The sequence below is a fragment of the Coturnix japonica genome, chromosome 2 (assembly GCF_054131305.1).
Source record: "Coturnix japonica strain WE chromosome 2, WE-NBRP24, whole genome shotgun sequence".
Lineage (NCBI taxonomy): Eukaryota > Metazoa > Chordata > Aves > Galliformes > Phasianidae > Coturnix > Coturnix japonica.
In genome coordinates this window covers 1657122-1680274 of record NC_140664.1, presented here as the reverse complement: position 1 = coordinate 1680274, position 23153 = coordinate 1657122, and the positions used below count along the sequence as shown (strand labels likewise).

Genomic DNA, 23153 nt, shown 5'->3' with positions numbered 1-23153 from the left:
TTTGGGCTGTTGTTCAGTTGGGTGATCAGCCCTCCTTTCTAAAAGACAAGCTTTTGTGAGTAGATGCTAGTGACAACTATTTCTTCCCTGCATAAGATGGGCTGTGTAAGATCTGAGATCTCTGTAGCCAGAAGGCTTCACACTTTCTGTGTTTAAAGTCCCATGTGGATCACTTATTATTTAATAAGTACTGGGGAATTTATTCTTCTAGGGTTCATCCAAACCTGTGTCAAGGGAGAGAGGCATCCACTCTGCTTAATGGGGGAGCTATACAAGTCTGAGGCTAAACCCACCACCTCTCAGCTGTCTAGGGCTCATATTCCAACACAAGCAAATTTGCTCAAAGCCAGAGTTATGATTATGTGTATTTATGGAAATATTGCTACTGCAAGAACATGGAAGGTGTTTGCTGACTTTTTGCAGATTATTTTTTGGTAGTTATTATTTTGTAGCTGTGTAGTATCGACAATCAAATTTGCTCTGCTACAGGTTGGAATAAAAATACGTCTGGTCTGAATACAAAATTAGCTGCTTTTCTGGTTTCATCAATATTATCATCAGTGACCAAAAGGATACGGCCAAAATTGCACAGGCTCTGAGCCCTCGGGGAAGACAGCAAATCAAGGAGCCTTCTAGTACCTAAAGGGAGCATATAAACAGGAGGGGAATCAACTCTTTGAAAGGGTAGATAAAAGCAGGAGAAGGGGAACTGGTTTTAAGTTGAGGGAGGGAAGATTTAGCTTGGATATCAGGAGGGACTTCTTTACCAAGAGAGTAGTGAGGTGCTGGAACAGGCTGCCCAGAGAGGTTGTGGGTGCTCTGTCCCTGGAGGTGTTTAAGGCCAGATTGGATGGAGCCCTGGGCAGCCTGGTCTAGTATTAAAGGTGGAGGTTGGAGGCCTTGCCTGTGGTGGGGGGGTTGGAACTTGATGATCCTTGAGGTCCCTTCCAACCCAAGCCATTCTGTGATTTTATGATTCTGTGATTCTATGGTTCTGTGATTCTATGATTCTATGAGAACAGTTATATGAGTTATATGTTAATAAGGTCATGAATTAGTATCTGAATTTCTGTCATGCTTATATATATACCTCTTCAGAAGAGATTCAACGAAGGTGAGGGAAAAAGGAAGGTCTCTGCCTTAAAACACTTACAAAATCAGTGTTGATTAGCTTACACTGTTTGTTATGCCTGTACAAATGTGGCAATTGTACCATTAAACTTAATATTTATCAAGAACAGGGCAGAAATGATGACTTGCAAGTGTTTTTCACACAGCTTGAAGTAAATCAACTCAGTAAACAAAAGAAAACAAGATTTAGGGAAGGAATAATCAACCGTACAGAGTAGGATGTTCTCAGTCTCTTCCAATATTTCAAGGCAATCCTACACTCCTAGATATTTGCTGATCCTGTGCCTTTACCTTCTTTAGAGATCCTTATTCCCATTTCACCAATTGTTTGCCAAGTTCTCAGGCAGAGCTGTTTTGGAGTCAGTGATAAAGTATTAAGAAGCTGAAGGAAAATGCAGCTAGGGACAAAACTTCCAGACATGAGTGTGTCTGCTTCAATTTTTTCTGCTGATTTCCAACAGTTGATCTACTCCTCATCTTCGGGCATTCTCTGTAGTCCTGCAAGGTATTTATGTGGTGAGGAAAGGGAAGACTGGAAGGAAATAAGTAGGGTCTGATTGCACATGTGGGATTTAGTGTAAAAAATAAATACATTATTAATAAAAAGAAGAAGAAGAAAAAAACACTTTAAATAAATAAACATGGTTCATTATATATTAAATGGACCTCTGAATAACAAAGACTTCTTTGAAAGAAATGCCGAACAAAGAAATCACTTGAGAAGAGGGAAAGGACAAATACAATCTGCAAATGGGCATTTTAGGTCTGAACATGTAGAACTGGGGGTACAGCTAGAGCTGGAAGTGGCCTCGCAGTCAGGGATCTAGGATGGAGTGGGAACATCATGACACTTGGATTCTTCCCCAGTTAAGGCATTTGAGTGACAGCAGGGAGAGGAATGGGGAGATTAACAAGTGGTCTTAATGGGATAAAGTCTGGGATGAAATGAGATAGAATCACAACACTTGGGTTCTTCATCACTGGGATATTTGAGTGATGCTAGGGAGAGGGAAGTAATGGGGGAGCTGGATGTACCAACATGTGGATCAGTGGCGTGGGATCTAGGATGGAATAGGTACACAAGGACACTTGGGATCTTTATCACTGTAACATTTGACACCAGGGAGAATACAGTGGTAAAGGGGTACCCAACACACTGGACAGTGGGGTGGGGTCTGGGATGGACTGTTGTTCTCTCTCTCTTAGTCTTCTTAGGACCATGCTTTACAAAGCATATAAGGAACTTTTCCCCGCATAAATGACATAAGGGTTTTTATTCTTCTCTGATTGCCTTACAAATTTCCCTGGTCTCCAGGCTCCGCATCCAGTCTTCAGACAGCTCTCTAACCAGAAAGGAAGATGATTTTCAGAATCTGTGGCTTCCCCTGAAAGGAGTGAGAATTGCTGAGAAGAGGGTGAAAGTCCTTCAGTGCTGGTGGTCTTGATTGCCATTGAATTCCATAATGAAAATAATGAGATGGGTTTCACTTGAACGGCAGTATTTGTGCTAATATATGGGAATCGAATGAGCTAGACATTTTGGGAGTTATACAAACACAAACACACAAAAGGAAAGGGTAAAAACAACCCTAGAAAACAAACTCTACATAGGAGTTGACTTGAGCTTAATATGATTTGACTGTGTCCCTTAAGCTTACTTAAACATTTAATTTTGTTCTCTTATTCTGCCTCTGAGTACATATGGATTTCATAGAGGTTTAAGTTTAACAAGGCAGAAGAAAGTTGCTTGTAATTGAAACAAGCATTATGCACACGCCATGATGTATTGTTCAAAACTCAGAGGGAAAAAGGCATTCTATCTGTTATAAGCATATTATGTTCAGATTAAAAGAAACAGTTACAATGAAGGAGAAGAAGCACCTCTCCTATGAAGAAAGGTTGAGGGAACTGGGCTTGTTTACCTTGGAGAAGAGAATTCTCCAATGCTGTTGCCTCACCTTGAGTACTGTGTGCAGTTTTGGGTACCGTAATATAAGAAGAACATAAAACTATCAGTGAGCACCAACAAGAGGGCTAAAATGAGGTGAGGGGTATGAAGGGCAAGATGCATGAAGTGTATGTCTCTCCACTGTTTTATTTGACCCAGAGAAGAGGTGACTTAGGGGAGGCCTCATGTGGCCAGCAACTCTTCAAAGGGGACCCTGTAGAGTATTTACAAACAGGGAATGAACTGTACATCAGTACCAAGCAGCTTAACAGCCAAGTTTGTTCCAGCTGATCTTACTGATTTATGGCAGGATGCAATGACAAGCAGCCTGATAAATGGCTTCTCCATTATCATAAACCGGATGCTTTCCATCATACATTATAATTGCATCTGAGAAAACACAAATGTTATGGATCTCAGTTTGGATGAGTACTCTATTTAGTCTTATGGTCATTATATTTATTTCCTTATTCAACAATAATTCAGCCTTCAATTCATGAAGGATTTCTGAGGTAAATTCAATGAGCTACACATTATGAGATCAATCTCATACTTCAACATATAAAAGATACGCTTAGGTCAAACACATATATGATGTGAAAATCACACATGTTCATCCAGGAAAGCATCACAGGAGCAGATCTTGAAAGGTGCTGAGCACTCTCCAATTCTGTTGCATTCTGTGGAATCCTGGAAGTAATTCTGGCAAGAATTAGATTTTGGAACTGACTTGAATTACTTGAGTTAGGCTGGAAAAAAAGTGCCATTTTTGGTCTTTTCCTCCATTTTTCTTGCTTATGTTTCTTTTTTTGATATCATATGAGAAGTTGACTTGGATCCCTGTATATAAACTAATTGAAATACACTCACTGGGCGTTGTGAGCATGGTGGACAAGAAGATGACCTACAGCTTTGCCTGCTAGCTGGGGTTGTTTAGAAATAGCTGGTAAAGATGTCATTATGTCAGCTATGAGTTTCATTGGTATCTGGAATTTAAAATGTATACCCACAGGAGAGTATTTTCTCCTTTTCAAATGTTTTATTTAACTTTAAGTGCAAGGACAGAGGAGAGCTGAGTTTGCCCCAACTCTGTTGGATGCAAATCTGCATCTATGTCAGCTGCTGATCTGATGCAAAACTGAAGCTTATGCCCTGTAGTCAAGAAGCTTACAAGTGTACTTACAAGCAGCTCCAATGGATAATATTCCTTCACTCTGTAGTTTGTATGTACCAAATACCAAGCAGGAAAAATAAGAAACTCTCTTTAGTAGGGTTCTTAGCTTTCTCTTTTGGCTAGGAATGCTAGTTCACTGAAATTAGACTTCAGTTTGTGGAAAAGGAGTGGTTTCTTTCTGTGATCAGCAAAAAAAACAAAAACAAACCAAAAAAAAAAAAAACAAAAACCAAAAAGGAGTGTCAGCACTTTTGAGAAAAGAAAAGAAAAGAAAAGAAAAGAAAAGAAAAGAAAAGAAAAGAAAAGAAAAGAAAAGAAAAGAAAAGAAAAGAAAAGAAAAGAAAAGAAAAGAAAAGAAAAGAAAAGAAAAGAAAAGAAAAGAAAAGAAAAGAAAAGAAAAGAAAAGAAAAGAAAAGAAAAGAAAAGAAAAGAAAAGAAAAGAAGTTATTACTTTAATATTATTTTGAGTTTTGAAATCTAACCTCATGCTAATAAAACGAACAAACAAAAAAGTAGTAATGTAAGTTGAAGTACTTTGGCCTGAATTAAATTCATGCACCGTGCTGAACTGCCAATATGTGAAAGCGATTTGTGAAGTTACAGTTTCGACTTCTTAAGCTTTTCCCAGTATGGAAAGTTCATTTCCTGTTCCACTGTCCAGGTATCGCCCTGTGAAAAGGGATACACAATCCTATGCAGCACTAAGATATTTTATATTTCATGCTCCGCTTGCTGGTATCCAGGTAAGAAGCTCCTCTTGCTGGGTATTTCCATTATATTTTTTTTTTTGCTTTGATTTAGGAGTTCTCAATCATAGCGTGTTGTGACTACAAGGAAATGAAATTCTCTTGCTCTCTGCTAAAATAAGATTTACTTGGGGAAACAACTCCGTAAATACTACGTACTGCCATCTATAGCTCTGCTTGGGAAACACATTCCCAAGGCAAGCTCTGCACATGAAACTGCTTTTCCCACCATCAAATTAACCTATTGTGTTAACCATAGTTTTAATACCGTGGTTATCAGTTTCCAGCAGCTACTGTGGTTAAAGGCTCTATAATTATTATTGCCATTGCTATCCTTATAAGGTGTTTAGTACTTTCCCCTTTGCAAATACAATTTCCAGAAAGACATAAACAAGAATTGAAAACTTGTTAGTGAGATTCCCTTTATGTATGTGTCCATTTGGGACACTCCAGTTCTGAGTTCACTAGCAGTAGTGTCATTCTGTACTCTGCAGTAATGCAGTCAGATAGTAGATATAGTGCAGTTCCCTCTAGGATAAATATCTTCAGTGTTTTAACATCTTCCCATTTGTTAGAATAATTTCTATCTTTTCATTTATTTTTATTTATTTTATTTTTCTTGTTTTTATATCCAGATTTGTGATTCCCAGACCTTGGATGTCCCTGTGCACTGTGGGGACATGGTTTAGTGGACATGGTGGTGATGGGTTGATGGTTGGACTAGATGATCCTGGTGGTCTTTTCCAACCTTGATCATAGAATCACAGAATCACCATGGTTGGAAAATACCTACAAGATCATCCAGTCCAATCATAACGATTCTATAATGGCTCTTTCCTGCCCTCTCCATGCTTTCCCACGTCTCACCAGTATGTCAGGCTGTGTTGAACTGGTAAGGCTGAAACCCAGAGTTTTGCAGTGAAAGGATGTTTCTGTGTGGTTCAGTATGTTTAATTTCAAGCTATTCATACCAAGTGTGAATTTTGCCCCACCCAATGTGAATTTGACCCTAATAAGTCTAAATTTGACCCCACAGTTCTCAATATAAAGAAACACTGAAACTATTTTCCTCTCGATATTCCTCCCACTGTTTGTTTGGAGGAAGACTGAGTATGAAAGAGGCCGAACACTATAGGGATTATGTCTGAGTTATGTTGGTAGGATGGGAGGAAGGAGTTCACAAATTCGGCTTTTAAGAGAACTGAGGAGTTGAGAACATCTTTTGTTCTGCTAATGGACTTGTCTGTCCTCAGGAGCATCCCGCAGCAGTGAGTTTCACAGATCCCGGTACACAATGGTAGAGCTATTCCTTCTTAATCCCTTCACAAGTGTGCAAAACAGAAGGAACTAAGTGGGTGACTGCCTTTAGTCCTGGCAAGCACCGGCTTCTCACATGCGCTGCTCAACTCCAATCCTCCCTGGAGGGTACACAGTGACAAACAGGGAGATAAACACTCTCATCTCTGTGTATTTAAATCTGGGGGTCGTGTTCTTTCACCGGTTCAACGAGGGGTCTGGAGCTTCACGGACCTCCCCACGTAGGGCTGCAAGAAATAAGCAGCAATAGCTTTTTCTTTACATTGAGATGAATGAGATTTCCGACATGCCCAATGGCAGCAGTTGAGGCTGTAAACAGGCTTTTTTAAAAGTGCAATTTAATTTATTTTTATTTATTTTTCCTGTAGTACTTTTTGACGCTTTTTCCTTTTGCTGTGCTTCTTTATCCTGTAACACAGGAGAGATCCAAGCTGTACCCTGCTCCACCCAAGCCTCAGAACGAGGAAAGCGAATGTCCCCCATCTGGTCCACCACCCGAAGTCATGGCTAAGATACCCCACAGGTCTCACAAATGCTTTGCATGAGAGCTTTCTGCCACCCCCCTTGTGCTTCAAATACACTGGGCAGAAAGAAGAAATCTTTGGGTGACTTGGAGGTGCACCTCTCAAAGAAAAAAAGTAGCCAACCAGATAAACTTTGAGACGCTGAGGAGAGAAAGGGAGGGATTCCCATTCTGAGCATGCACCCTGCTAATCCAGCATAGCCGCCTGTCGGCTGAAAATAGGCATTTCAGGCTCCATCTGCCCTTTTGCTCCAGTCCTTGCTTTGAGACTGGAGATGTCACAGATGCCTTTGGCCAGCAGTGCTGCAGCGCTGGCTGGGGACGACGGAAGGCTGGATTGCCAGGGTTTACTGTTCAGCTCCTGATGATGAAAGATTTCCTCTTTTATTTTATTTATTTATTTATTTGTACCTAGAAGTTTTGGGGGAACAAAAAGGGTTTGGCAGTGTGGAGAAGAGGACGAAAGGGCTGGATGTGAAGAAGGGAAGGGAGAAAAGCCAAAGGCAGGGAATGGAGGCAAGAAGGAGGGGAATGGAAGTGTCCCTGGGGTGTCCATGGGGAGGGGACGAGGGTGATCATAACCCTCTTTGGAACAGAGGGAGCACAGATGAGAGTAAACAGCATCATTCTATCATTCTGTGATTATAGCCTCCCCACAAGGCAGGTCCGTGCCTTTCCAGTAAGGATGGAGGTTGCTTCTGAAGGGAAAGGAGGAGCTTTCCTCCTCCTGGAGCAGGAAGGGTTAAAGGCAAGGGGCAGGTCCTGGAGTCTGGCAGGATGCTGGAGTCCCCTTGCTTTCCTCCTTTCTCCTTCTCCCTTCTCACCCACCTCCTACATTAAGTTCCTCATTACCGGGGACACCTTTCTCAGGCTGCAAACTCAAGAAGCAGCACCTTCACCCCAAAGCTGCCAGGATACAGAATGGACCTTTCCTCCCCCCCCCACTTATTCCATCTGCTCAAGCCTGAAAAACACCTTGAGGATACTCCACTAGGATGAGAGACATCCCCCCCCCCCAATACACACCAATAGCCATGCCTTGGTGAAGCTGGGAGGAATGCTAGGAAAGAGGTTAAATGAATAAATACACACATACATAAATGGGAAAGGGTTAATGGCTGTTGCTGTTCACTGGCATAACCGTGGTGGGAATCCATGACCACCGGGGGGGAGGGGAACGGAGGGGGGGGGTAAATCCAGCCCCCCTTTCCGTCTGCAGGGTTGGAAGCGGTGGGGGGGGGGGAGTGGAACGAGAGGATTTCTGCCCCCCAGCGTCCTGTCCCATGTCCCAGACTTCTTAGCGGTGGATGAGGACCAAGAGAGCTCCATCCCTCCCTCCCTCCCTGTCCCTGCACATCCCTCTGTTAGCACCTCTCCTGCAAGTTTGGGAAAGAGAGGAGGCTGAGACCCACCACCTCCCTCTCCCCGCCTCCCCCTCTCCCCCCCCCCCCCCCTCCTCATCCATCACCTCTGACCGCAGATCCCTTTTCACCTCCTGTCTCCCTGCTTAGGGCTAAGTTGTCCCGGGGAGGCTGCGCTGCCCGGTTGCCAACGCGCTTCGGCATTTTCTGGCTCTTGTGCTCCATCCATCCTTCCTTACTTCCTTCTTTGCTTCCATCCATCCATCCATCCATCCATCCATCCATCCATCCATCCATCCATCCATCCATCCATCCATCCATCCATCCATCCATCCTCTCCTCCTATAGGCGAGCGGAGCATGCCCGATGCAAATGCTGTGGCACTTCGGGTCCGTGCCTATAGCCGCCTGTTTTACAAAGCTCCGATCCGTGCGTGCGCGTGTGGATGTGTGTGTGCGTTTCATCCCTCCCTCTCATCCCTCCCTTCCCCTCTCTCTCTCTCTCTCTCACTCTAATGTGTGATCTGGAAAGCTTATAAAAGCCTGATGTAATCCTTAATGCAGCCCCTGGCTACAAAGACTGGATCTAGTTTCACAGAGAGAGATTCAGAAGCAGAATTTTAAAAAAAAAAAGGAAAAGGAGAAAAAAAAAAAAGTGGGGGGAGAAGAGAGAGAAAGAAAGAAAAGCAGACGAGTGGATTTTAACCAAACATATCTTTCTGGAGAAGACCGTTCTCTCTCTTCACTGCTGGGAAAGCTACTCTGAAACCCTGCTGTATATTTTTGGGAGGGAAGAAGAAGAGGAAGACTTGATTGCTTGGATCTAATGCTTTGCTGGCTTTTAACTGCGTTTTTCCGCTCTCCTAAGGATTCCTCAAAACCCGGCTTAATTATTTTCAGCTTTTCTCTTCCACCTGCCTCTCTGCAGAGACACCAAAGGTTCACCCTTCCTCTCCCTCCCCACTCCCATTTCTTTTAGAATATTTCCCCCCCCCCCACCCCCCTTCTCCGTTTGATATATACATATATATATATAAATGTGTATATATATATATATGTAGAGGCAAGAGTGGAGGGAGAGTGAGCTCTGCCTTTTGGACTCCACGCGCTGCCCAGTGTTGGGTTGGTTACCCCTGGATATGTCGCTGCTTTCCATTTGGAATTTGACAAAGGGAAGAAGGAGGATATAAAACCTGGGGTGCTCCACAAGGTAAGGGGCTCCCGACAACCCTCCCTTCTCCTGAGGAGGGGAAGGATGGGGACTTCTCCGGGATGCGCGTTGCCGGGTCTCTCCATCCACTGGGGGGGTGAATGAAGCATCGGTGGGCACCATCTCCTATTGCTTTTTTTGCCCCTAGAAACAGAATCCGGAGGAGATTTTCTTCCCCCCTCCCGCCCTTATTCCCCCCCCCCTCCCCCCCCCCCCGACTCCGCACTGCAATTTGGAGCGATGGAGCATAATTGCTCCCTGCCATGGGAAGTTTTAACTTTCGTGCATGCGGGTCCTGTGGGCAAACATCGAGCAGCGGTGGGAAACGGTGATGTCTGCAGGATGCGGGGAGGTGTATGTGTGTGTTTGTTGGGGTGGGGGGGTGGTAAAGGCATTTTTGTCTTGGGGTAATGAGACAAGGAGAGGGTTGTTTCTGGGGGACAAAGCTTGGGGGCATCGCTGCACGGAGCTGCAGAGCAAAGCGGGGCTTGTACTGCAAAGTGCTGCGAATCTGCGGTGGTTCCACGGGCTCCGGGACTCCTCCATGCCTGCAATGTTGGCAAACAAAGTCTCAGAGGGAAAAGCAGCTCCGTGCTCCGGGCTTGAATCCTGCTCCTATCTGCCCCCATCCCGGCTCTTTGCTTACTTCGTCTCTCATGGAGAGTTTCTGGGGGACCGCTCCTTGCTTTGCCTCTCATCACCCCAAGACAGGAGGCAGTGGGTCTGGGAGGCAATGAGCTCCCCCCCCTCCCTAAAGAAAACAAAACAACCCCCCCAAAAATAACCCAAAATCCAATGCTGTTTATCAATGCTTTGCTTCACACTGTGGGAGAAAATTCTCTTTTAGCCTATGGTAGAAATCAGAGTATTACACAGAAAACAGTGCTCTGGGATTTCGGGGTATGCTGGCACCCAGGCACAGCTTTACTCTTTCCTATGGGGATGGGGTAGAAGGGGGGAAAGAAGGAGTCTCCATCAGGGATGCGTAATTACAAAGCATCTTGTTCTGAATCACCCTGTGTGGGAATGAATCGCAAAATTTGTCTCTCCCTCTTCCCCCACCGCCCCCTTTCCTTTCACGGCCTGACATTCGCTGATGGAGGGTGGCTTGTTGATGCATCTCCAGACTTTTGCAGAGAGGTATTTCAGCCATGGCTTTGCCAAAGCTGGAAGGAGAAGTAGGGTTGGGGTGGTGGGAGCAGGTAGATGGGTTTCAAAGGGACTTTTCAGCATGGTTGTGCCCCTTTCTTGGGTTTCTACAGCATCAGTCCCTGGCAATTGAAGGCACCAGGTTGCAAATCAACTCTGCGAGGTACCTCCAGCTCGTGACTCACGCTCGTAGCCCTGCTCCTGCCCTGGCAGAGGAAACAACCCCTGTGAATCATTTGCACAGAGAGGAGTGCAGTGGGGGGAAATATCAAGGCAAGGTCAAAGAGATGCAGGGCAACAGGATTCCCCCTCTTACATCCCTGACCATCCCAGTCCCTTTTCTAGCTGAGGCTTCCCAGGGCTCAGGCTCCATCCAGATCCACCACAAGCCAGCTGACAGCTGATGGCTGAGGGAGGAGGAGGAAGGTGGAGGAAGAGCAAAGCTACTTTGACAGATGCCAAAACCTGCGCAGTAGCAGAGCAAAAATCACAGTGGCTCAAAAGCTGGAGCCACCCTATTGGGGTGCCCAGGGGAGGTTGGGGTGCAGCCTGTATGGCCCCTTTACCTGTTGATTTGCTCCAGGTTTGCTGTCTCCTGGCCATGCAAAGCCTAAGGAGAGCCAAGAGAGATGAGCCCTGGAGTTGACTGGCGACCTCCGCCGCATAGCAGGGAGGAATGTGTATTAATGATGATGACTCTGCTTTGGCTGGTGCTGAAATATCTGTATTATCTATTATCAGCTGGGAGACGAGGCTGGAGGCTTCGCGGAGCTGGGATCTCATCCAAAGCAAGGGCTGCTAAAGGAAACAAACAACTCCCCGTGCATGTTAAGTGGGTTCCTAATTAATTAATGACTCATTAACCTGGGGCCCCAAATTCCATCCAGCACCTCAATGAGGAAGAGGAAGGGAGGTCACAGAGTGGCCTCTCTCACAACTGAGCCAGACTGGGGCTGGGGACAAGTATAGTGTTAGATATGGTGGACATGGCTCTCAGCTGCAGGACAGGGTATTGATTGGGAGGCATGGGTCGCAGGCAGCAGATCCCCTCTCTATCTTATGGAAGGGTGCAGCATCCTTTCTGCTAACTTCTGGTGGGGAGGGAGAAATGGGCAGGAACAGGCAAGGAGCAGCACTCCTGGCTGTTCCCATGGCACTTGGAATAGCATTGCAGAGCCCCAAGTGCAGGGATAGAGGCTTGAAGTCGCTCTTCTCCTCTTCCTTGAGCTCTTCGTGCCAACACTGGTCAGTGATTGAGGAAGGACCGGTTGCGAAGCAGAGAGGGTTTCTGTCGAAGATGGGGGAAACTGAGACCCCATCTCAGTTCAATTCATTGTGCTGAACCCAATACCCAGGCTGGGAAGTGTCTGTGTGTGTCCTAGACAAAGGGGGAGCTCGTGAATTCCACTCACATCCTGAGAAACGAGCAAAGGGGTGCAAGCCCACCCTATGGAGAACCCTTCTGGGGTGCAGAATGTATGAGGAAAGGGGTTGCATAACTTTACCCTGTATACATCCCCTCTTTACAACCACCTCAAACTTTGCCCCCTCTTCCCCCCTCCCCATAGTATCGGGGCTGTCTCACTCTCTCGAGAGAAGTCTGGGGGACACCAGAAGAGAATGTCAGGATCCCCCTGGCCCCACTTCTTTCCCAGCCCAAGCCGTTTCTCGCCGCGGGGGGAGCAGTCGGGGGCGGCCGGGGCTTGCGGCGAGCGGCGGGGAGATGGCGCTCGCAGCCCGGCGATGGCCGCTCGCCGCCCCCGGTGCGCACAGATGGATGCTCGGCACAGCCCTCCGGAGCAGTTCCCCCCACCCCTCCCTTCCACATTCCCACCTCAGAAAATGAATTAAAAACAACATCAACAACAATAAAAACACCCCCAAAATCCAACAAACAACTTGCAGTCGGGGCTTGCAATCACCCTCGACATGCTGCCCCTCAGGAGTTATTCCCCTTCTTTCGGTTATCACCTTCCCATGTGCTTTCTGTGTCTGTCCATTCCTATCCTCCCCCCTACCCCCCCCTACCATTTATCCACATTGCTTCTTCCCCACATAATTGTCCCCTCAACACTTCTCCCTGGTATCAGCATCCCTGTGAATGTAGGTGCTGCTCGAACAGCTCTGGGTGTGCAAATGGAGTGTGTGGGCACAACTGCAGCTCTGCTCATCCCAGTGCCCAAGATGGGGGAATGCAGCCTCCCCAGCTCCAAGGGCTCACGCTGGAACTGCAGGTGGTCTCTCAGACCCTACACACAGGTATCTAAGCACTCTTCTTCTACCCAGAGTGTTTTCCAGCAACAATTACTCTCAGTCATTGGTCTGGGTGGGGAGGATGGTGATGGAGGGGTTTCCCATGGCTTTTCATTCCTTTCTTACTGGGGATAGCAAGCATTTCAATCACACAATCAAATTAATCTCATCCAAATTCACCTCCTCCTTAAGCAGAAGTGTAGCATGCAGGAAATCCCCTGTCATCATCATTGATACCTGTTGCAGTATACCAGCCTAGCTCATTAATTAGCACAAGGAATCCACTGTACTGATAAAAAAATGAGTTAAAGTCTTTCCCTGGGCTTGATCCTGGGTCAAGGGCTGCCCAGTTGCCACCTTTCCAGGATAGGTGCAAAAAAAGAGCAGAGTATTTTCTTCAAGATGGATGACAGACTGTCTCTGTAATTACCTCTCCTCCTCCCCTTGGAAAAAAATCACATTCCTGTCTAAGCCTTCAGAGCACAGGGAGCTGCCACCTGGCTTGGTGGTTTACAAGGGAGCATCTTGCAAATTTGCAGCAAATATTGAAACAGCTCAGTGTGGCTGCAGGTTAAATGCAGAGGCTCCTGGTGCAGCTCATGTGTTCTTCTTGTAGCTCTTGCCCCAAGTCTTTGGGGCTTTTCACTTGCCTGGGTTATGCAGGAGGTGCTGGGATGAAAGTGTGCTACAGCTGTGACTTGCTAATGGAGGTTGCTTGCCCACCCATATGCTCAGGTGAATGAGGTGTTTTGAGCAGTAAAGCAAGGGAAGAAATGGGATGGGGCCAAGGTGGGGAAGGGGATTTCTCTGCTGGGGTAAGGTAGCAAACTCCTTAGCATTCAACCATGTTTATGACAAGGAAAACAGTATTCTAAGGCCCTATCTGCACTGGAGAGACAGAGTCCATTTCCACATGGCCCTTCAGGTCCCAGATCCACAGGGGACCAGATCTCCAAATCCTGAACTGTGGCAATCCTTGCTTTTCCAGGTTGGAGCCAGTGCAGACCATAGATTCATGCAGTCGTAAGATCATACAATATCCCAAGTTGGAAGGGACTTATGAGGATCATTAAGTCCAACTCGAGTCATCCTAATCTACAGCATCTTCCAGTCTCTCAGTACAGAAGGTCCCGTCTACCCTGCAAACCTTATCCCTCCTATTGCCCATCCCCAAGACAATATTGGTGGAATTTTCTTACTAAGTAAAGAACCATCAGCTGGAATCCAAAATTCTCACTTGGAGAGCAATCTGGCAAGCCAGCTCAAGTGGAGGGCATCCCACCCTTTCTTAGGTGCACTTCGTGTGATGGTTGGCTCTCTAATATGGTTTGCAGTAACGCTGAGGCTACAAAGCACAACATTTGTTAAATAAAGAGGAAAATGAGCAGCAAATGAGGTCCCTTCAGAAAGCCTGTTCGTCACCACGTATATGGCTTAGAAATCCCTCTCGGTGCCTTTCAGAGAGAGGGTTTTGTATTAGTCTGATTATGCTGAGATAATCTGTCATGTTGCTCCAGGAGGCTCTCGGGGAAAGGGAAAAAATAATCAAAAATAAAAAGAAATAAAAGGAAAAGAAAGATAATGTTTTAAATCAGAGGGCTGCTAGATTGGTGACTCTGTCTCTCAAAGACACACATCAGTGCCCCCTTTATGAAAATTTAAATTGGTTACCTCTGTCGGAGAAAATGAGAGATTTGCTGATTTTAATTTGTTGGAGCGGATTGTCCCCCCACCAACGTTATCAGAATCAAACCAGGGTTTGATGTCCTGCCTTCCTTGGCATTTTTCTGTCCTTTTTTTCTTTCTTTCTCTGAATATTTCTTTATAAAGCATCAATCGAGGAGTGGCCAGCTGATAAGGAACGAGTGACTGAAACTGCAAGGTTTTTCATGTAACAGTCTTATGCCTTATTCCTGGGACAAGGGGATCTGGGGAAAGAAAATGGTATTTGGAGGCAAAATGTTACAAAAGCCTTCTAAGGAAATGACTTTTTTACCAGTTTGGAATATTTGTGGAGGCAAAAGTAGAAACAAATGGCTGTAATCTTATGTGATGCACTCTATATTAAGCTAATGTATGTATCTGAAGCAAAATACATGTAATGTGAAAGTCTCCTTCTAGTGAGCATTGTGGGTTTTTGGGATGTGTTTCACTCCACGTAGAGCTGCTGCTTGCTAAACTAATGTGGCCTGAGACAAGGACAGAGGAAATTTGCATGCATTCAGGACACCATTTTGTGCATGTCATATGCATGCACCAGCATATATTATAGCCAGGTTCTTTTCCTGAAGATCTAGTTTTGGCCTGAGGATGTGATATCTCTTCATTTCAGCACTTCTGCCTGTATGCTCACCTTGTCTCCTGCTTGACATTAGGCTGGCCTTCCTAGACGGAGGTTTTTCCTTGGTTTCTGAGCTCATCTGACCTATAACAAAGTGTTTGCTGTTTACAGAATGACTAAGTTTGTACTATCCCATTCCTGGCAGATGAACCTATTCCATATTCATCAAGAGTTCTCTATCTAAATGCTTTTGGGACAGGGGCCGTCATGATTCCCGTACTAGAATGGATCTTGAGCTGAACACTTTATCTCTGTCCCATCTGTGCTGTTGTCTTCTTGTGAATCTCTCAGCTGATCATTTAAACTTTCTGCTCCATAAAACACAGAAAGCTTGAAGTACTCAAGGCAGAACACCATGGTTTGATTTTAAAAGATGCTGTGGTGCAATCCCCACCAAGGGGAAGATCTTACCCACTGTGAAACCATAAGTTGCAGGGCAGAGGTTCAGGTCACAGTTAATTTAGGTGTTGGCCACACTGTATGTTGGTATTTTCAGCTATTAAGTGATTCTGCTTGTCTTCTTCCTTGCCTGGTTTTGGTCCCCAGGCCCCAGAGGGGCCCTGCGCCAGATGGACTTGATCATCAAATAATAAATCCTTCCCTTCGGATTATGAGAGGAAAGAGATCAGTACAGAACCAAACACAAATTCTATTTCCTGTGTTTTGACTGTGCATGAGTGCCTTTCCTTAAACTTTCCTCGCAAACCATGTTTCCTTACCTTTTCTTAATCCTTATTTTCTTAATTCCTCTCTATAATTGAGGGTCTGGAAAGGTGTGTTTCTCCTGGATCAAGTACATGCTTTTCAGGAGATTTCGTATAACACATCGTCCTGCAAAATGCTTTGCTGTATGGACCAGTCTGTTGATATACAAGCAGATTAAGCCCAAGGCAGGAACGTGGTTTATACTACATATTGTTTAGTAGCAATCTAACAATGACTGTCTTCTTCTTGAAACAAATATCTGCTGGTTCCTGCAAATGAAAGTCGATGCACCTTCAGAAAGAAATCTGTCCCAATGGGGTCTTTTGTATTGAAAGCCCTGTTGGTAGATTTATTCATAGTGCAGGTCTGTTCCCTTAACAAGTCAGTTATTCATTGGCCATTGCTGGAGGGTGTGCGGGATTTATGGTCATAGTCCTGTAATCAGATATTTTGTTATAAAGGGCTTTGCCACTGTGGAAGGTTTGAATAAATCAGTATGCAGCAAAAATTGATCCTCTCACAATCTATTTCTGGACTCAGCTCCTGATTTATGAATGCATTCCCCCTTCTAGAACCCTGCTACTTATGTCTCTGCATGCCCATGCTCTGGTCAGCTCTACCAAAACTTTGTGTTAGTAGTGCACGTGCATACACCCATACCAATTTACACAAATGCATGTTTTCTGAATGTGGTTTTCCTGCTGACCACATTTGAGATGCATAGTGTTGTCATTTCCCAGACCAAAGAAATGTTTTCTCTGTCAACTAATTTAAGCATTTAGAGTTTGGAATGGACTGCTTGAAAAGGCTTTAATCAAATGCTATGAAGAAAGGGAAATCTGATTTTCAGTAGCTGCGCTGATGCTTTAAGCACTAAAGAGCTTGGCTTGCTAATCTCCACTTCTCAGATGTTGTCCTACAGTCTGATCAGACCTATTGAGCTGAAAGCAAGGGTTAATTACAGGAAAAAATCTCCTGAACATTACACACACAAAGAGAAGGGCAAGGGTGAGCACCTTGATTTTTGGTTGGTGCAAGCTCACCATGTGCAGGTGATGGTAAGAGCCTTCCATTCTTGCATGTGCAAGTCTCTATGGAGGTTATTGCAGCAAAACCTGCAATTTTGATGACAGAAATCACAGATGGGAGGATAGAAAGATCTCAGTAACCTAGCAGCCTGTACACCTGCTGTTTGATAGGTGTTTGGTGATGTTAAATAGTCAGTGGTCAACAGAGAGACAGAACTCAGTGCTCAGGTTGAGCTATCCTGGAATATATGCTAGGAAAGGAGTTTAGCAGTGGTTAGTCAGTGTTCTGATGTGCCGCTCACCCTGTACATGGAGCAGAGCAGCTTTCCTGAGAAGCTTGGATGGATCTAGGGATGGGCTTAGATTTTGGAGACGTCACTGTGTTAGGTGTGCCCTAGTGAGTGCAACCAGCCTGAAAGAGTGTTAAGACACTGTGATAAGGGTTATCTCCATAGAGCACCCCTGGAAGGACATACAAATTCTTGTGGGGGAGAAGGATGGTGGGTCTTGGAGCTGTCCACACTTCAGCAGTCAATGGATGTGATATAATGCTGACCTTTCAATTATTCAGCATGGCACTTGCAGGTCAGCCACGAAGGCACCTGTAGGAGTAAGTCAAGAGCCAATGTATGTTTTCTTCATATTCTGAATGCTTAAAAAAAAAAAACCAAACACAACAATATGAGCAATGCAAAAAAACAAGTCCTGTGTGACTTGCTTTTTCCTGCCAGCTTGGGGGGTTTTAGAAATGTTAATAGGGAGAGCAATGCTGTGGGGACTTCCAGATTCTCCAGATGGAGATGATTCTGCTACCAGCAGGAGAGATGGTGACAGTCAGAAGCACAGCAAGGCAGGCTGGGAGGGCAAAAGGGAAGCAGGGAGAGATCCCAACAAAATGCCAGTTAGCTGTAGAATCCATTTCAGTAGGATACATAGAAATATTAGGAAGGCATCTTGTGCAGCAAAGAGTTGTCATGGTTGCAGAGGTACCCAACACAGCCCTCTGGGTATACACAACTGTTTGTCCATGGGCATATCCTGCAGGCATAGAAATGCCACTGTTAGGGCAGATAGTCCCTTCCAACATAAGCAATTCTACAATAGGGCAACCACAATCCAGAGCCTTACTTCCTTCCAAGACCAAGGAATATGAAGGGTGGAGAGCAAGGAACTGGACTAAGTAGTTTCCAGAGGTCCCTTCAGTCTTAAGTACATGTGATTCTGTAAAGATGGAACATGAATGCTGTGAGGTTTTGATGCTCCCATTGGATTCAGATGCTTTCAGGGGCTGCCTACTTGATTTGGCTTGTATATGGCAAGCAGAAGGAAAAAGCACTGGAGGCTGTGTTTCAGTGCATACTTCAGAATGGACCATGGTGGGACTCTACGGTAGCATATTTTGTGCTCTTTGCTGGGACAAAGCCCTGCATGGTCATTCTGTTTCTTTATCTGACTGTTCTCTGCCTGGGAAGGGGTCCTACTATATTTTTCCATTGCTCTGAGTTCTGCCCCTAACCCTAACCCCCCCCACCCCCCTAGAACATTAATTCTTGTTCTCATGTAAGCAAAGCCAAGAATGAAGGAAGAAGAGGAAATTCAGGATATTAAACATCTCCTTCCTATCTTGAATAAACACCAGTACCTTTATATGAGAGCTCAAAATGCTTTCCATTTTATGCAGTGAGGAGAATGTGGGACAAAGCGGTGATTCTTCACACCTCCCTTCCCTTGTTCAAATCATCTCTAGAAGTGATAGCTGGATCTAAATAGGACACGACTTTTCCCAGGCCTGGAGTTTGTTTACCAGACTCTGCTTCTGTGCAAGTGACAGTGCTGGGAAGTGATAGGAAAGCTAAATACAGCTTCCAAACACAACTAAACACGTCAGATGCTCCATACCAGACATGGTTGCATTTCACATGGACTGAAAAAAAATCTTCCTGTAACTTCCTGTACTCATAAATGCAGTTTATGAACTGTGAGGTGCACAGCATGCTGCAGTGATGTGGTTATTAAAACCCCAGCCTCCCACCTCAAATTACAACTCAAATGCTATGTTTGTTTCCCACTTAATGCTGGCCCTCTGAGGTTTTCCTTTAGCACTAAGCCCTTTTGAAGTTGCTGTTGACTACAGAACAGACAGAGTAATCTCCCCATGGAAGCTATTTGTAGTTGTGGGGGAGAAGAGGTGGAAAGAGATCAATCACCCTTGTGCAAGTGCCAGAAATGGGGTGGAGGATTAATGACGTTGGTCAACCACACTTTCTACTCAGGGCCCAGTACAGCATCCTGCCACTCAGATGTCCTTTTCTGAAGCATCAGTGTATCTGCCACAACTCCTTAGACAGTCAGAGAAGGGGTAATTGGAAGGGGGCTCAGATGTGCAAATTGGCTTTTGGTCTGGAAGGTAATTCCAGAGGTGTAATTGTTCTGTCCAGCTGCCAGCCCCTCATCAAATGCTGGCTACTGAGTCTCCACTTATACCCTATTTTCTCTGTCCTTGTGGAAAGTAGCCTGGCTGTTTCCTGGGTAATCAGCAGGGCAAATCAGTTGAAGTCAGTGTGCTTTATCCTTTCCCAGACTACTGGACAATTATTATCTGCTTTCTAAACTTTTCTTGATGAGCTCTTTTAAAGTCCTATCACTTGGTAGCTGTGGGTGGTACAGCATCTAGCTTGAGTATGGCTAATGTAAAGGTCTTGAGCACAAGTCAGATGGATACTCCCTGGATTGAATTAGATGGAAAGTGAACTATTGGCAAGGATGAGACCAACATCTGCTTGTCTTCTGATCTTGCTTCATTTCTAGCCCAGCTCCAGCTATCCATGAACGTCTTGGGGAGCTGTTCCCACCTCTTGACAATGAGTTTATTTATGCCTTTTTCTTAGGGATTCTCAGTTTCAAGAATGTTTGGACTGGTGGTTCATGAAGTAGGGGAAGTTGGTTCTCCTTTGTACAAGGGTGTCTAACTCTAGGTGTCTCCCAATACTGCTGTGGCAAAAAGAGTGAGGGTGGGAGATCTCTTGTTGACAAAAAGCAGCCACACAGGCAGACGAATTTCTGTTTTTGGGAATCCAGCTGCAATTTCAAAGCTTTAATTTTTTATTTTCCTTCTACTTTGCAGACAAGGATTCTTACTGGTGAGTCTCCCCATCCTGATGTTCTTGATTTGATCCATTGCAGGTTCTGAATGGCTGCAGCATTTGGGCTTTGCCAAACATTAACCATAAATAATCTTAAAACAATAACAGCAATAAGCCTGGCATGATAGGAATTCAGAGCTAAGAAATGGAGAAGATCAGCTTTGACCAATGCAGTAACCAGCTGCTAACGGTAATCCTTGATTTCACATAATCTGTAACTCCAGTGAGCAGAGACCCCAAAAGTGGTTGAGACTTGGTAAAGCATTAAACATTCTTTCCTCGGAAGAAAATCTCTAGCATTTATCTGTAAATATTAAAAGTGAGAGAATACTGGGGAAGCCTACGTAAATGTGATGCTGTTGGCACCATGGCAGCTAGAAGAGGCTTTGACAGAGGAAGAGAATTGCTGTACTCTGTTCAGCCAACTCTTTAAAGATCTCTATACTCCTTATTCCTGGAGTTGAAGTGGGTTTGCAGTGTTTTAGTGATAGTCCCTGGGGCATGCTGTCCCTTGGATAGCACCTGGCTTTGCCTTGCTAACAATTAAATTGTAAGAACAAAATGGGAAAGGAGCCATTGACATAGATGAGAAGGCTGAGAAGGAGGCTGTGTATATAAACCACATCTTAGGACAGGACTTTGGGGATAACCTGGAGTTTCCTGAAGAGTAACCCAGCTAGCAGTAGGGAGTTGAATTCAGTGGCTTGTTCCACAACCACTAGAGGTGAACACAGTGGAATGTGGAATCTGAAATGAGTCTCTAACATAACATTGACTTAGATGGGCTGAATCCCTGTATCTATTTTGGCCATTTGATGGAGGCTTGTGGCTCACAGTTCAACACCTGCTCAGTGCGCACATGGAAAAACCAAGAGAGCCAAAAGGGACAGGGGAATTGGCACTACTTTTTATCCAAGCTTCGATGACATTCAGTAGCTGGAAAGGATCTTGGCTCCTCCTATGCACCACTTCTCAGTGCTGATGAGGAAACACATGACTGACTTTCTGAGCATCTGTTTCACCCATGGCATTGGGGAAGTGATTTTCTTCACTGCTGTACTGATTGGAAGCTGAACAGCCTTCAATCGTGTGTTGATTATATTCCTGGGAGCATTGCATCTCCTGCAGGCTCTGATAGCCTATATGCATGAATGCCAACCTGTAACCCAGCAGAGTCTTCAAAACTATATTTTCTTGTGAGACAAAGCCTGATAATTTCTGGCTGTTTAAAACCATTCAGGAGCATCCTAAATTGTGTCCTCTGGGCTAAATTCCAATGTCAAATCTTTTGTATTTCAAATTCTCCTGTATGATTATTGAAGCAGGGGGATGGAATCACTACATGAACAATCAAGGACATTCCACCCCCAATTTTTCCTTCGTTCAGTCATTTTGCTGAACCTCAGGCTACTTTCTAATCCTCTCCTCCTCTTGCAGTGTTGCTAAGGCCCTGTAAACTGAACAAGGATAAAATAAAGATATGTGTTGCATTTGTGCGGGCAGCCTGATTTTCAGAACATAATGTGATTTAAGCCCTCTTCCAGCAGCACTGTCCCACTCAGTGTCTGGCCAGATCTTGTAGGAATATGGACTCTCAGAATGTACATAGTCACCCTCTTTATGGTGGAGCGAAGGTGAAAATCCTATGCCATACAGAGGTTCTGGGTTAACTGTGAGGCAAGCAGCAGTTCATGTGCTGAGCTGCGTGGAGACACCTATATGGGGGATCCTCTTTGTCCTATAGCGCGCACACTGCAACCATCAGCCATTTTTACAGCTCCATAGATCACTGGATAAAAATCACATTTAATTCTATGGTAAGGTCACTTTTTAGTTAAAAGGGACAGAATGGATTTAATTTACAAGCCTCTCCAACTTTATGGCTTGCATTTAGAGTTATATCTATTATGTAGTGCCAAACACATATTATAAAAATTGATTCCCCCTTTCTCTCCCCTAGATTTGCTGTGTCAGGGAGATTCTGATTCCCCTCCTGTTTGCTTCAAGCCAAGAGACAAAGGTAGATCTAAATGACAAAAGATGACATCTGTGACTGCAGAGCACAGGTTTGCAGTGGATGAAATTGGTTCAGATCTGCTCCTGGATGGGTTGGAATTAATATGATTTCTATCAACCTACCACAGTACAGCACAGGAGGAGAGGGTCATAGTCTGCAAGGAGAAGTGCAGATCAAAGCAATTAAAAGGCACAGCTGGTCAATAGGTTACTTGTGGTTACTGCCTTTGTGTAGGTCCTTTCATGGTAATGTGACTTGGACACATACTCTAAATTCAGTGGCAAATTCCAAACAGGATACAATTTGAGGAGGTCATGGAGAAAACAACTTTTTTCCCATTAAAAAAAACTATATATATATATATATATATATATATATATATATATATATAATTTTTATTTATTTCTTTATTTCTTTATTTATTTCTTCCAGGAAAGCATTAAAAAAAATAATTCCAAGAAGCATCTCGACTCAACAGTGCTGAGAATGAGGGTTGGAAGAGAGATGGCAGTGAAGGGAGGGAATAGAATGACAGCAAGATGAAGTAGATCCGATTTATTGCTTGATCATTGCTCCCAGCATCTCAGTAGCTGGTGCTGTAGCCTTGGCCCTTTGATTTAAGGGATCTCTTCACAGAATAACATGCTTGAGAGTGGGGAAGATAAGGCCACATAAAGCCAGCACATAACGCACTCTTATGAGTTAAATTGGTTGTTTCACCCCATGATGACTGTATGCATTGCTATGCAGTGTCTTGTAGTGGAAGTTGAGCAAACTTTTCAGAGGCATTATTACTCTATCTTGATTTAGAAGCTCCCAAGTGGTGGTGAATGAAACAAGTCTTCCAACGGAGAAAGACTTGGAAAGGACCCTAGAATGAATAGAGAACCAGGATTCTCCCTAAAGTGATGACAGCTTAAGCTCCAGTGAAGGCAATCTTTCTTGGAAAGAGTTTTCCAGAAGGAACTTCATTCCTTCCTTATTGCTTTAACCCTTTGGGTTTTGATCTGGTCTGATCTGTACAACAGCACTTGAGACTGCAGACAGCGTGCTGGAACATGGTTATGGGCAAAACTGTTTGTTACCAGTAATGAGAAATATCCCCAAG

General features: G+C 44.6%; 1 protein-coding gene across 4 annotated transcripts in view; it reads left to right on the top strand.

Annotated features, from left to right (window-relative positions):
* The first annotated feature begins 8138 nt into the window (after positions 1-8138).
* The window catches only part of ADGRB1 (adhesion G protein-coupled receptor B1), a 263519-nt gene continuing 248504 nt past the window's right edge, over positions 8139-23153 (top strand). For 3 of the 4 annotated variants that reach the window (XR_014942377.1, XM_032442930.2, XM_015856457.3), the window contains exon 1: positions 8139-9409. The gene's annotated coding sequence lies outside the window, so the exon portion shown is untranslated. The remainder of the gene's footprint in view (positions 9410-23153) is intronic. The other variant, XM_085536883.1, reaches the window with a different exon arrangement.